The sequence below is a fragment of the Dipodomys merriami genome, unplaced genomic scaffold (genome assembly GCF_024711535.1).
Source record: "Dipodomys merriami isolate MVZ:Mamm:240054 unplaced genomic scaffold, mDipMer1.0.p SCAF_722, whole genome shotgun sequence".
Lineage (NCBI taxonomy): Eukaryota > Metazoa > Chordata > Mammalia > Rodentia > Heteromyidae > Dipodomys > Dipodomys merriami.
The window spans coordinates 59965-70442 of NW_027206316.1; positions in this window are offsets into that span (position 1 = coordinate 59965).

Consider the following 10478-nt stretch of genomic DNA (forward strand, 5'->3'; position numbering starts at 1 on the left):
CTCCACCACTTGTTATGCCTTTAGCCAAGCTTTTTGCTGGTTATTTGGGGAGAAGGCATCTCCTAGACTTTTCTGCCTATGCTTGCTTTGAACTGGGATCCTCTAGCTCTCAGACTCACAAGTAATAAAAATTACATGTGTGAGCTACCTCTGGGTCTGGCTGAGGGAGTTATATACTTAAAATTCATAAATATTTTTAATTGAGCTATATAATACCGTATCAATCCATCATCCATCATCTATTCATCATCCATCTACCATCCATCCATCATGCATCATGCACCATCTATTCATCATGTATTTATCCAACCAGTCAGCCGTGTGAGAGTTGCTCTGATTACATTGTATATTCTGGGGTCAGAGGACTCATGTGGAGCATAGGATTAAGTGCTGAATTAGAGGAAGACTTATTAAAAGACAGCAATAATTAAATATACTAAATGTATGTTTACAGTGTTTGTTTGTAGAGGAAGGAGTTCACAACTGATCTGAGTATTAAGGAAGATGACATGCCCATGGAATTCTAAAAGCAGTGTAAGGAGGTCTGGAAGGGCCCGTGCCAGCTCTGCTGGGAGCTGGGCATTTGAAATGAGTGGGAAACAAAGCTAATGGATCTTAGGGGAGGGAAAGAGGCAGTCAGAGTTCCCTGAGAATTCTTCTCTCCCAAAGTGGAGGGTGATAGATTAGATAATATAGCTAGCAGGAAGAGGCCAGGACCAATGTGAACTGTGAATTTGTCTTCTAGGCCTACCCAGGTAAACAGCATGGTCTCTGCTAGATCAATCAATCAATCAATAAATCCAGTAGTGTGCTTAGTGTGCAAACGCGATTTGAAATCAGTTCAGCCCTCCCAGACTGCCCATCTGACACCCCATGTACTGATGCTGGATGGGTCAGGAGAGGCAGATGGATGTTTGCTCCTGATTTTCACAACCAAGCATGGATAAGAACACTAAAGGATTTGCTGATTGATTGGATATTGGGAATAGGAAAAGAAGGAGTCTTTGAAGTCAAAGCTAAATAAGGGTTCAAGTCTGTTTCTGATTATACCAGCTGGGCAATTGGGGTAATTCAGTGATCTCCCTCCACCTCAGTTTTTACTTTTCTCAGACAGAGGTGATCTGAGCTGTGTACCTCATGGTGCTGAGGTGGATAAATGTAATCCAATGGATTCCCCCCAATTCATCAGATTGGCCAGTTCTGTTGATGTTATTGTTAATCATTTTATAATTTCTACTCAGGTTCTTACTTCAGATATCGTGCTAGAATCACTTAAAGATCCACATTGGTTATTTCATCACTCCTCCTAAAATCTCAACTCATTATTTTTGCTACATAATTCCTTCAAGAATGCAGAAGTGCCCTGCTGACATATAGGCAAGGATGAATTACAGTCATTTCTAAATGAAAAGAACTGGTGTAATGCATTCTGTTACCAGCTGGTTTGTATTCCCTTAAAAGCTTTGTTAAACTGAGGCCTACCTCTACTTCTACTAAAACAACCTGAGATTCTGCTGTTTTATTGTATTTTTACTTTGGAGGGAGAGAATGGATGTTGGTAAGATACTCTCCCTTGTTCTCAGGTTTTATATTCACTCTGAGTGTGCATGTGAGTGCATGCGCGTATACACACACACACACACACACACACACACACACACACACACACATGTACTTGCCAATACTCAGCTTGAACTCAGAGCATTAGGCTCTTGCTTAGTTTTCACTAAGGCTGGTGCTTTGTCATTTGAGGCATACCTCATAGCCTTGAGTGGAAAAAATATTTCAACTCAGTCTAGTCAGATTAGCAGTTACAGGAAATCAACATAAATAGTGGCACGGAAGGGAAACGAGGGAGGAACCATCATGCTGAATATAAACTAGTCCAACCACTATGGAATCAATAGGAAGGTTCCTCCAAAAACTGAATGCATACTCACCTATAATCCTACCACACCACCACTGGGCATATACCAGAAGGCATGTAAATACACAAGAAAGACACCTGCATACCTAAGTGGATTGTAGTGCTGTACACAATAGCAAAATGGTAGAATCAGCTCAAGTGCCCAACAACTGATGAGTAGATAAAGAAAACATAATACATACCAGGCAAGGACTATCAGTAATATGATACATATATACCACAGAATATTGCCCACTCTGCTTTTACTTACCACAGAATGTTAGCCATCAAAAGAGGTAGTATGTCATTTGCAGCTAAGTGGATAGAGCTGATGATCATCCTTTTGACAAAGTTTTAAATAAGAGCACATAAAGTTGATGATGCCTAGAAACTCCCTCTTACTCTTTTCTGTTTAGGAGTTGTCTGCTCAGTAAAGTAGTTTTGTCTGGAGTGAAGTGTCTTCTGAAATGAGGTCTGGCTGGATATTTCTTTAACAATATTTAATAATAATAGTCTAATCACCACCATATTGTGTATAATACCGACCTACCTTGATTTTTTCCAGCAGGCTTTAAGTGGCAGGACCTTTGCAAACATAATATCACATCTCATTCCTTTCTCTTAAATGGTATGGCTCTCCAGGCTCCAGTTCACCCAACTCAGCAGCTCTGATGGAAATGCTGTGAGATCACACAGGTCTCTGAACCCTGCTTGCCATTGGCTCAGGCTGGACCAGACAGCACTGCTCAGCTAAGCTCCATAGTGAATAGTTCCACTTGTGTGTACACACACACTCAGCAAAGCAGGTTAGCATTGTAGTATTCCCTAAACCTGTCCTATGCACTGTACTTACTATGTGTTGAATATCACGTGTGCAGTGTTCCTGAATCATTTATCAAACAATAATGCATCCACAAACAACCAGTTCCTCTAAAACCTGAAGACCTCTAATATGAGCAACAGTTGCGCTTCCTCTGCTGGATATTTATTTTTCTGCAGTTAGTGAAACAATTGGGGTCCTTTCTGAAAAGGAGATTCAAGTACAAACCTGCACTATTGATTATCTCATAAAAGCCACACTATGCCCCATTAGGAAAGAATAGCATCAAACCATAGAGACAGCTCCAGTGGCTCCTTGCAGTCCTGGGTGGATTGAAGGCTTAATTTCCTGGTGTAAAATAAGGTAACGTTTGCAAATAGCCTGTGTCTGTGAATCATGGTAATGCCTAATAAAATGCAAATGCAATGCGAATAGTTGGTACGTTGCATTTTTAAGAGAATGTCAAAGAAAAACTGTACATGTTCAGAATAGGAGTAAAGTTCTCTAGTATTTCCTATTCTTCATTGGGCTGAACATGTATATGTATGGCATAGCAAGAAGGGTATAAGAAAAAAATCAATATACAATCCTTATCACACTATTATTCAACCCCTAATGGTACACTTGTTATAATACAAGCATTGTAAAGATGAAGCACAAGCCACCTGTCAAGACAATGTCTACCTCTTATACTTTGGTATTGTAAACTAGTTCCTTCCAGCCCCCCCTCTTTGTTCTTTTGAAAGCATGAGAAGTTATAGTTTCAAGAAAATTTTCTAGAGCTAAGCTTAGAAAGGAGTACACCCCTGTTGCTGACCAGGGTATGAGGGAACCTTGCGTGGATTTCCTTCACCAGCCTGGGCTGCAGAAACCCTGCTTAGATAGTGATGAGCTTAGGTGACAGAACCAGACTATTTTCACAGGCAAAACCCTGACCCCACTGAGTAGGAGTCTGGAGCCTCTGGAAGGCCATCAGCCAAAGCCCTTATCAGAAGTGAAGCTTAGCCAAACACCTGTGCTCAAGTCTGTCATCCTAGCCAATTAGGAGGCTGAGATCTGAGAATGGAGGTTCAGAGCCTCCCTTGGCAGCAAGGTACCTGAAACCTTTATCTCCATTTAACAACCCAGATGCCAATAATAGAGCTGTGACTCAAGTGGTAGAGCACTAGCCTTGAGCAATCGGGCTCTGAGTTGAAGCCCCAGGACTGGCACAAAAATATTAAAGACCAAAAAAATAGAGGAGGAAGTTTGGGTTTTGTATGTAAGGGAAAGAAGTGTAATTATTTTTCTTCTTTACACTTTTCTGTATTTTCTCCCATATTTGATGCTGCAAATGCAACTTTAAATATTCAGAGCAATGTCATAAGGACTATTATGTTTCTTCTTTAACATCTTTAAGTAGTTTTATAATGTCAGTTTATGGGTGTAATATATCTTGATCAGTGTCACCCCTTTTATCATCTCTGCATCTCTCTCAACCCTACCCGTCTCTTACAGTTACTTGCTTCCATTTTCACCTATGTGCCTTGAGTATTATGACTGTGTTTTCCCATCCTTCCTTTCCCCATTCATCGGGACCCTCTCCTAACCTGTCTCCCGCTACAGCACCTGTGCCATCTTCCTGCGGTTCAGCCAGCTCATTGATGATTTCAATGCTCCACAATGGCTCCTTGTTATTGGTCATGGTTCTTAGTAGACAAAAAATGGTTTCTAGCAAGTTTCAGCAGGAAGACTATTTTCCTTAACATTTTTCCCTCATAGGAATTGGTGAAAATTACTTTCAATGAGAAATAGAAACCAGAATTTTCACTTTCATGTAATTATTTCTTGACTGGATTCTTCTCTTTGACCTTTCGATATGATTCAATGTTTTTAGTTTTAAACTACCATTCCTCTATACATCATCATAATATGCTTTTGTACAGATACCAACCATTCTCTACCACCTCACAGCTACTAAATTGCTTCAGGAGTTTCAGTGTTTGTTTTCTAGTCCTTTCCATCCTATAACCCTTCAACTCCTTCAATCTGATTTTTGTCTCCTTATTCCCCACAATTTGACATTCATGTGGCCAGGTGATGATAAACAAGATAGCAAGACAAGATGCAGACATAAAGGGGATCCAAATAGGGAAAGAAGAAATAAAACTCTCCCTCTTTGCAGATGACATGATCTTGTATTTAAAGAATCCCATAGACTCCACTCCCAAATTACTCAAGCTGATTCAAAACTTTGGCAAAGTAGCAGGTTATAAAATTAACCCCCCAAAATCAATGGCTTTTCTGTATGCCAACAATGAGAAAAGTGTGGCTGAAATTAGGAAAGCAACTCCATTTGTAATAGCCCCACAAAAAATAAAATACCTAGGACCTCTATGATGAAAACTTTAAAATCTTGAAAAAGGAAATCAACACAGAACTTAAAAAATGGCAAAACCTCCCATGCTCCTGGATTGGAAAGATTAACATCATGAAAATGGCAATACTTCCCAAGGCTATCTACAAACTCAACGCCATACCTATCAAAATTCCACCCTCATTCTTCAAGGAAATAGAAGAGCCAATCCAAAAATTCATATGGAACAATAAAAGACCCCGAATAGCAAAAACGCTCCTCAACGGAAAGAACACTGCTAGAGGAATATCAATACCAAATTGATATTTGGTATATATAAACTCTACTATAAAGCCATAGTAATCAAAACAGCTTGGTATTGGCATAAGAACAGACCTCAGGATCAATGGAATAGAATTGAAAACCCAGAAATGAACCTACAGACCTATAGCCATCTAATCTTCGATAAGGAAGCTAAAACAATAGAATGGAAGAAAGACAGCCTCTTCAGTAAATGGTGCTGGCAAAATTGGTTAACTACATGTAGAAAACTAAAGCTAGATCCTTATATATCACCCTGCACCAGAATCAACTCCAAATGGATCAAAGACCTTGAACTCAAAGCAGACACTCTGAAAACATTACAGGATGGAATAGGAGAAACCCTAGGTCTCCTTGGCTCAGGCCGAAATTTTCTGAATAGAGACCCGGAAGCACAACAAATCAAAGAAAGGTTGGACAAATGGGATTGCATAAGGTTGCAGAGCTTCTGCAGGGCAAATGACATAGCTAGCAAGATCAATAGAAAGCCCACCGATTGGGAGAAGATCTTTACTAGCCATACAACGGACAAGGGTCTCATATCTAAAATATACTTGGAACTCAAAAAATTAAACCACCCAACAACAAATCCTCAAAGAAACAACTGCCCAATAAATAAGTGGGCAAAAGACTTAAAGAGAAGCTTCTCTGAAGAAGAAAGAAGGATGGCCAATAGACACATGAAGAAATGTTCAACATCCCTAGCCATAAAAGAAATGCAAATCAAAACAACATTGAGATATCACCTCACTCCAGTTAGAACAGCAAAAAATCAAGAACTCTAACAACAACAGATGCTGGAGGGGATGTGGACAGAAAGGAACCTTACTTCATTGTTGGTGGGAATGTAAACTTGTTCAACCACTTTGGAAAGCAGTATGGAGGTTCCTCAAAAGACTTCACATAGATCTCCCCTATGATCCAGTAATCCCACTTTTGGGCATTTACCCAAATGTTTACAAACAAGACCACACTAAAGCTACCAGCACAACTATGTTTATTGCAGCATTTACCATAGCTAAGATATGGAACCAACCCAGATGCCCCTCAGTAGATGAATGGATCAAGAAAATGTGGTATATATACACAATGGAATTCTATGCCTCCATCAGAAAGAATGACATTTCCCCATTTGTTAGGAAATGGAAAGGTTTGGAAAAAATTATATTAAGTGAACTAAGCCAGGCCCAAAGAAGCATAGGTCCCATGGTTTCCCTTATTTGCAATATCTAGTATAGGTATGAGTCAAGCAGAAAAGGTCAGATAATGTGATGTTAGGAAAATGAACCCTTAAATATGTATTTTAATGTTTTCGTTTCTTTCATGCATGTGTTTCTAACGCATTTATAAGATTATTTCTTTGTTGCTTTGTATGTCCCTCCCCCACAGTGTAACCCCCGCTTTCACTATATTTGATGTCAGTATAACATGTGGAGGAGATGGGGACAAACAAGTCGTTTAAGGATTCAGGTGGACCTGTTGCAACAATGAGAAGTACAAAATGTCATGTCAAAACCAGCTTTACAATGTTGGTGTGGGGGGGGCAGGGGGAAGGATTGGGTGGGGGGGAGGGGGGAGGCTGGGAAGGGAGGTGAAGGGTAAACAAAGGAGGAGGCTGCAATGCTTGGTAAGAAATGTATGCATTATCCTGCCCATGTAATTGTAACCCCTCTGTACAGTATGTTCTCAAATAAAATTAAATTAAATTAAAAAAAAAAAGAAAAAAAAAAAGAAATGCCTATTTTCTAAAGTGTGGTGAAATTTGATCACTGAAAGCTTTGTGTGTTCTGCGGTATTTCCATTCCCCAAACTTCCACTTAGAAACAAAGCATGCTTCTTATATGTACCCACAGGGGAAGCATCACCAAGTTTTTAGGAAGGGAGCAAAAAATAGTGCATAGTTCAGCATAGGTGATCCTGACAGAATTCACATTGACATTCATGGCTCATGTAGATCAGAATGATCAAGGAGAGAAACTTCAACCACATCCTCTACAAGACTCAAACGACAAAGTTACCATCTGTGACTTCTTCTCTATCCATATTTTTCATGGCAAGTAGCTGGCTGAGGGTGGCTATTTGTCTCAGATGTCTTTCTGAATGAACACACATCCACAGACACACAAACAGAAACCCAGACAGGCAAACAGGCACAGGGAATCCAGTCAGGGCATAAAATTGTTCACTGTCATCAGAGACGAAATGATTTTCCTATGGCTTTGGAAATGGATGATGGATGAACTGGAAGTCTACTGTTCCGGTTAGTTGTAAGAGTCATTAGTTCACGGTTTGGGATAACCTTTGAAAACTCCAGACCCAGAGACCAAAGCTACAAGATGGAGGAACAGAAAACAGTGACTTTCAGGGCTGAGACATGCAAAGAACGAAACATAATCTGAAGTCTTTCATTGTCTAAAATAAGGGGTAACCAGTTGTTTGTAGCTACAAGTCATGCAGTAATGAACACCACTGTACAGGAAACTTAGCCAATACTATAAAGATACTTACCAACATATTCCTAATTTCATCCCCCATCATCCTCTCCTAATGTGTAGCAGGATACAATTTTTTTATACTGTGAAAGAGAAATACAAATAAAGTATAAATGCACATGAATATAATGATGAAAGTATACTTAGAAATTTTGTTTCTAGTAAATACTCATGCCTCAAAAAACCATACAAGGTAAAGGAGCAAAATGTCTTTGATGTCTGAGGCCAAAATGTTTCTGAGTAGTATTATATTATTCAAACACCCACTTTGTTCTCAAGGGGTGTGGTGTGAATGAATGTTCCCAAAAGGCATGTATAAAATTGAGATTTGGTGCCCAGCCCTGGTGCTAAGAAGAGCTCATGAAGTTTTTAAGAGGTGAAACCCAGAAGGAGGAAGTTATGTCCAAATATTATGTGCAGCGGGAGGCAAGGAGGACGTGTGCGGGCGGGGTGGGGGAGAGCAGGGAGGCAGCAATAGTGACCGCCACCTCTCCACTCTTTACCCTTCTTAGCTCCCATGAGGTGATGAACTTAGTTTACCATAAGACACCCACCACCATGTTCTGCCCACCACAGCACCATAGTCAAGAGCTTGTGCACTGAAACCTCTGGAGCCACAACCCTAAATACACCTTTCCTCCAGATGTAGTTTAGTGAAATTACATAAATGCAATCTCTTTAAAAACTTAGAAGAGGCAACAATAGACAGCATTACATGACCTGAGGATAAACTATTTCACCATTCATTATTTCGCACTTTCTGTTGACCAAGCTAATGACTTTTAACAAGGAGCACATTTGCACCCTGCACTTTTGCAATGGTTTTGCCATTTGACAGTAGAGAGGAAAATATGAAAGACTTTATTTTCTGAATAAATCAAGGATTCTTACTGAATGTGGACCATTTACCATCCCTGCTCCTTATTTTTGGGTACTGTGAACAGGATATTAAAGTAAGATGATAATGGTGTGAAAATTTGTAAACCCAACTCTTTGGTTTCTTCTTCCAGTGTGTCTGTCTTCCTTCAACAGAAGGTGTGGTGGCATCCCCTAGTACCTCAATGAGAGTCATCACCCTACTGGAACAGTCACGGGACTCACCTTAGTCACCCCTGCTTCAAATCTGAGAACACAGTCACCACTGACCTGTATCTCAGCAGCACAAAATGACAAACAACTAAAACATAGCCATTTTTTAAAATTTTATTTTATTTGAGAACATACTGTACAGAGGGGTTACAATTACATGGGCAGGATAATGCATACATTTCTTACCAAGCATTGCAGCCTCCTCCTTTGTTTACCCTTCACCTCCCTTCCCAGCCTCCCCCCTCCCCCCCACCCAATCCTTCCCCCTGCCCCCCCCACACCAACATTGTAAAGCTGGTTTTGACATGACATTTTGTACTTCTCATTGTTGCAACAGGTCCACCTGAATCCTTAAACGACTTGTTTGTCCCCATCTCCTCCACATGTTATACTGACATCAAATATAGTGAAAGCGGGGGTTACACTGTGGGGGAGGGACATACAAAGCAACAAAGAAATAATCTTATAAATGCGTTAGAAACACATGCATGAAAGAAACGAAAACATTAAAATACATATTTAAGGGTTCATTTTCCTAACATCACATTATCTGACCTTTTCCGCTTGACTCATACCTATACTAGATATTGCAAATAAGGGAAACCATGGGACCTATGTTTCTTTGGGCCTGGCTTAGTTCACTTAATATAATTTTTTCCAAACCTTTCCATTTCCTAACAAATGGGGAAATGTCATTCTTTCTGATGGAGGCATAGAATTCCATTGTGTATATATACCACATTTTCTTGATCCATTCATCTACTGAGGGGCATCTGGGTTGGTTCCATATCTTAGCTATGGTAAATAATGCTGCAATAAACATAGTTGTGCTGGTAGCTTTAGTGTGGTCTTGTTTGTAAACATTTGGGTAAATGCCCAAAAGTGGGATTACTGGATCATAGGGGAGATCTATGTGAAGTCTTTTGAGGAACCTCCATACTGCTTTCCAAAGTGGTTGAACAAGTTTACATTCCCACCAACAATGAAGTAAGGTTCCTTTCTGTCCACATCCCCTCCAGCATCTGTTGTTGTTAGAGTTCTTGATTTTTTGCTGTTCTAACTGGAGTGAGGTGATATCTCAATGTTGTTTTGATTTGCATTTCTTTTATGGCTAGGGATGTTGAACATTTCTTCATGTGTCTATTGGCCATCCTTCTTTCTTCTTCAGAGAAGCTTCTCTTTAAGTCTTTTGCCCACTTATTTATTGGGCAGTTGTTTCTTTGAGGATTTGTTGTTGGGTGGTTTAATTTTTTGAGTTCCAAGTATATTTTAGATATGAGACCCTTGTCCGTTGTATGGCTAGTAAAGATCTTCTCCCAATCGGTGGGCTTTCTATTGATCTTGCTAGCTATGTCATTTGCCCTGCAGAAGCTCTGCAACCTTATGCAATCCCATTTGTCCAACCTTTCTTTGATTTGTTGTGCTTCCGGGTCTCTATTCAGAAAATTTCGGCCTGAGCCAAGGAGACCTAGGGTTTCTCCTATTCCATCCTGTAATGTTTTCAGAGTGTCTGCT